This window comes from Bufo gargarizans, chromosome 9 (assembly GCF_014858855.1).
Source record: "Bufo gargarizans isolate SCDJY-AF-19 chromosome 9, ASM1485885v1, whole genome shotgun sequence".
In the NCBI taxonomy this organism is placed as follows: domain Eukaryota; kingdom Metazoa; phylum Chordata; class Amphibia; order Anura; family Bufonidae; genus Bufo; species Bufo gargarizans.
The window spans coordinates 28,238,469-28,244,468 of record NC_058088.1 but is presented as its reverse complement, the minus strand read 5'-3'; positions in this window follow the sequence as shown (position 1 = coordinate 28,244,468).

Here is a 6,000-nt window from a genome sequence, read left to right as displayed (position 1 = left end):
CAGCAGCACGTACCTATCACATCCAGGGCCTTCCAGGTGACGTCTCCTCCGATATAGATCTTCTCTGTCATCATCTTCTCCACTCGGTCCAGACAACTACTTTCAGTCGGCTCGTCTCTGCAGAGTGTGACACACAGACATCTTAGGTTCCTCACATTTCTATCATCATCCCCCCCAACCTGGAGTCCCCACAGTGTTATCCTGCGGCTTGCTGTGCTCCCTAATCCCCCCAAATACTATCCTGAAGAAAAATGAGATCTGTACAGAGAGCCCCCCCCCCCCATAGTAAGAGTGCTCCTCATAGTCCCAACAATAGTAATTCCCTTCTAGAATGCCCCATTAGTAATACTGCTCCTACAGTGCCCCCAACAGTGATAATGCTCCCAAAGAGTTCCCCTCATTAGTAGAAGAGTCCTCCTTTATTAATAATGCCCTCACAGACCCCTCAATAGTAATACGAACCCCCTATTGTTCTCCCAGTGGTAATAAAGCTCTCTACAGACCCCTCAGTAGTAATATGGCCCCCCATAGTGCTCTTAGTAGAAATAAGGCGGATCTATAAGTCCCTCTTCCATAGAGTCCCATGTAAATAACACTATTTCCCTCCCTCCGCCATAGAGTCCCATGTAAATAACTTCACACCATCTTCCAGCCCCCTCCAATATACAGTCCCATGTAAAAATAAAAAAAATCTTCCCTCTCTATCTACAGCCCCCTTCAATATACAGTCACATGTAAATATCATCTCTCTCTGTCTACAGCCCCCTCCAATATACAGTCACATGTAAATAACATGACCTCCTCCCCAGCCACTTTTAACATACAGTCCCATGTAAATAACATCACCCACTCCCCAGCTGCCTCCAACATGCAGTCCCATGTAAACAACATCACCCCCTCAACATTCAGTCCCATGTAAATAACATCACTCCCTCCCACAGTCACAATCAGTCCCATGTAATTAACATCACTACCTCCCCAGCCACCATCAATATACAGTCCCATCTAAATAACATAACTCCCTCAGACAGCCTACTTCAACATGGAGTCCCATGTAAATAACATCACCTCCTCAACACACAGTCCAATGTAAATAGCATCACTCCTTCCCACAGCTGCCATTAACATACAGTCCCATGTAAATAACATTGCCCCCTCCCCAGCCTCCTCCAACATGCAGCCTCATGTAAATAACGTTCACCCTCTCTCCAGCCTCCTCTGACTGTACAGTCCCATGTAAATAACATCACTCCCTCCCACAGCCGCCATCAACATACAGTCCCATGTAAATAACATAACTCCCTCCGACAGCTTACTTCAACATGGAGTCCCATGTAAATAACATCACCTCCTCAACACACAGTCCAATGTAAATAGCATCACTCCTTCCCACAGCTGCCATCAACATACAGTGCCATGTAAATAACATTGCCCCCTCCCCAGCCTCCTCCAACATGCAGCCTCATGTAAATAACTTTCACCCTCTCTCCAGCATCCTCCAACATATAGTCCAATGTAATCAACATCACTCCCTCCCACAGTCGCCATAAACATACAGTCCCATGTAAATATCACCCCCTCCCACAGCCACCTTCAACATACAGTTCCATGTAAATAACATCACTCCCTCCCACAGCCACCTTCCAACATACAGTCCCATGTAAATAACATCATCCCTCTCCCACAGCCACCTCCAACATACAGTCCCAGTGTAAATAACATCACCCCCTCCCACAGCCACCTTCAACATACAGCCCCATGTAAATAACATCATGCCCTCCCACTAGGGTGGCCAGCAGTCCGGTTTTCTGGCTCCCTGTCCTCCGTCCGGCGCAGGGCCTGGATAGGTCACAGGGATGTCTGCCCTTTCAGTAGCTCACGCTCAGACAGCAGCACTGCGCTGTCTGAGTGTGAGCTGCAGCAACTGACTGAGGCTTCTCTCACCCCCAGTCAGTCACTAGAGCCGCAGACATGGCTCCCTGTGGTTGACTGAGGGTGAGAGAAGCGCCCCGGCTGCCCGCAGCTGCTTCTCTGTCATCACAGGTCCTTTAGATCTTGCAGTGCATGAGATTCAACGTCCTAAGGACTGCAATACAGCTGTATCTGCCTGGCAGGCAGTACATTCGGGGCCCGGGACAAAATATATGGGGCCCAGGCCCAAAATGTTTTAGCCTAACAACGCTCCTGGTACTGTGTACAGTTCTGGGCTCCTGTGAACAAGGCGGACATAGAAGAGCTGGAGAGGGTTCAGAGGAGGGCAACTAAAGTAATAACTGGAATGGGTGGACTACAGGGCCCAGAAGGATCATAGAAATTAGGGTTATTCACTTTAGAAAAAATATGACTGAGGGGAGATCTAATTACTATGTATAAATATATCAGGGGTCAGTACAGAGATCTCTCCCATCATCTATTTATCCCCAGGACTGTGACTGTGACTGTGACTGTGACGAGGGGACATCCTCTGCGTCTGGAGGAAAGAAGGTTTGTACACAAACATAGAAGAGGATTCTTTACGGTAAGAGCAGTGAGACTGTGGAGCTCTCTGCCTGAGGAGGTGGTGATGGTGAGTACAATAAAGGAATACAAGAGGGGCCTGGATGTATTTCTGGAGTGTAATAATATTACAGGCTATAGCTACTAGAGAGGGGTCGTTGATACAGGGAGTTATTCTGATTGCCTGATTGGAGTCTGGAATATTATCTTCTACCTCACAGTTTTTTCTTGTCTTCCTCTGGATCAACTTGCAGGATGACAGGCCGAACTGGATGGACAGATGTCTTTTTGGCACCTAAAGGATCTGTGTCCAGCATTGAAGCCTCCAGGTGACACAGGGTCAGGAGAGAAGAACTATAGACAGGGGACAGACTGAGTGCACAGAAAGCAGCGACAATGCTATGTTGGGAGCGGTTGATCGTAGGCCTAATGGAAAGATAGAAGAAAGGCTGTGGAGCAGCAAATTGCTTGGAAAAGCCACAGGTCTTCACCCGGCCAACAAGTGTGCTAGTGAGCAACATATGCTGGAAGAGAGATTGTACCACGGTAGCGAAGCGCTACCATATCTGAGCTGTACATACTCAGTGGGGGCAGACAAAACTATCCACAGCGAGAAGCGACCCTAGACCTGCTGGACAGATTTCTTACCAAGAACCTATCAGGTGGTGAGGAACAATATTTGTTCTTGCTGAGATGGTGTTTCTTGTTGCAGAGACTGTCTGCAGCTTTATTGGCAGAAATGATCCCACCATAGTAACCAGCCAATTTGTGCCTCTTTTGAGAGAAACTAATCATGTTTTGTGTTTCTTGACTATATAAGAAACCACTAAGGTTATGACCATACGTGCAGGTTTTTTAATGCAGTTTGTTATCCCAAAAATAGGCTGGCGAGGAAATTCTATACATTTCAGTCGGTCCAGACATCAGCCACTCCACCATTATGTGTGGCCTCATATTGAAACTTTTCAGAAGTACATACATCTGCAGTGAAGACTAGGGCAGGACATGCACACTTATTAACAATTACCTTTTACCTCTAGATACCTGGTCGCTTCCTATGGTCTGTGCCCCCTTTTTCTGTATCGCACTTTGTTCTTATAATATGTATTAATCCTTTTGCTTGGTGTTTTCAATAAAGATGTATTTGACTGAGAAGATGTGCCTATGGTGATTTTCCACACACAACTTGGGCTTTTGTTTCATCTTCTCCAAAGTACCACATCTCAGTTTTGTCTGAATAACATTACCTAACCCTTGGCCTGTTCGACTACACTCTTATACACTTCACAGCATCACATCACTGGTTCTGCCAGATCTCCATCCAGACCTCTTGCCTGTTGGACTACACTCAGTAATTCCCTAACCATCATTCTACTCTCCCTGGTATGTTCTAAAGTGACTTCTCTATTGTAGTTGTCCAAAGTTACAGTAACCCTTTTCCATTTTGTCTTGTTCCACTTCCACTAGACATTATCGAGTTGATCAATCCCAAGTCCTTAGACCTGCTCAATACATCGACCCTAACCAATGTTGAGGGAAAGGAGAGGGCTGTCTGGATGATCTTACACTGAGTTTCACAGGAATCTGACCATTGCAGAGGTCTTTTGAGATAGTATGGATGGCACTTGTAGTAATCGTCCCACAGGACACTGAAAATGGTTTGAAAAATATCCTGAGGTTCCACTACAGATACATCTCCTAAAGGTCGGATATTTCTTCTAAAATAATCAGAGAAAGCAATGCCACACTTTCTATCATTCATTGTGAATATGCCCTAAAGAAAGACTCTAGACAGAGCTCAGTAGTATCATTACTAGTGGACAGAGGTCAGGTTTCTGAATGCAGTTTTGAAAGCCAAAATCAGGAGTACATCATGCAAGGAAAGAAAATATATAGGACAATTATGACTTTTCCTCTTTTTGAATTCAATCTTGGCTTTAGCTTTCAAAACTGCATGCAGAAACCTAACCTTGCGGACGTACCCTAAGGATCCATGATGGACAGAAATGTATACAGACATTGGGAGACAGTGTGTTGGAATATAAACTTGTGCCTACAGTAGTAGGTCAATGACTCCTCACGTAGGAGAAGCGGAGTTAGACATCAGTGCTATAACAGGGGTGACTGTTCTTCAAGGATGGATGATTATAATTTGTGAGTGTATGATATTACCTATAGAAAGTTGCATTACACCCTTATAACATTGCAAAACGAAAGGGGCTTCTTCTCTTCTGTATTAGTTATCAATCTTATATATAGCAGGACAGAGTAATAATATGGCAGCTTTATCTACCCAAGAGGGTATATCTTCCAGGACATCTTTAAGTCTCTAGCTGTGGTAGGAGCTACAGTGTGTGGGTTCAAAGCTTCTTAGATAACGTGTGGACCTGTGGATAGAGGAGCAGGTTACATGGGGTAATCCCAACACTGCAGATAGATCCCCATAACAGGCCATCATTAAAAGAGGGTTTCCGTTGATATAGTAGGACCACAATAGATTCTAAGCCTGAGGGTTTTGTTTCCGTATGTCCTACTCATTGCAATAAGGGGTGAAATCAAACTTGTGGCTACTTCTCCAATGAAAACAGGAACCAGGACCTCTTTTGTTTTTGGAATCGTTGAAAGTTCCAGTGGTCACTAATAACTTCTATGACATTTCTGAATGACAAAACCCATAATAGTATATCAGTAGAAAATCCCTTTAACAAAAATATAAAAAAATGACCCCTTGCAATAGGGTTTTACCTGCATATTACATTTTTAAAAGAACCTGATAAGCTTTCGTGTCAGCAAAGTAACATATCATGTCAATGACAAGTGTGTTCATCTAAGAGGATAGAACATAAATAGACTTCTGGACAAACATAGCAAAACAGGATTTTCCAAAAATACAACTAGAACTATTACTGTATATAATTTAGGAAGGCACAAGGGACCATCGTTGATTGTAGATACGTGTCACCGAGGTACCTAGCCTCAGTGAAGTAGGATCCAGTATTTCAGGTGTGTCAGTGGCAGTAGGTGGTTGACATTTCGTTTTTTTAGTATAGCTGTGAATAGCTGATCCGGTGGTATTGATGACCTCTCTCTGACAGTGGAGCTCTGGGAAGTGCTGTGTTGGATCAGAGTCTGAGCTGGAGTTGCTGTGCCTATAAGACTGAGAACAAAGCTAGGTCCACATACACCCCATGGGGTTACGGTACTGTGTAATACCATACCTGTAGTTATTCTATAGATACGGGACTTTGTTGTTTCTTAAGGCCGGCTGGAGCAAGCGGGTCCCTGATGTTTACCACCTTAATGTTTTGTAAAAAATAAAAGCTAAAAGGCTGCTGCTGTTTCTTACCCGAAGGCTACCATTGGGGCAGATCCCTACAATAAATAGATATAAGAAAATGTAAGAAGACACATAAATCCTTTTCAAATACTTTATACCTTTTGGTCGGCTGTGGTGGGGTCAGGACCTTCTGGGGGCTATGACACAGAATGCTGTAAGCTGCATCC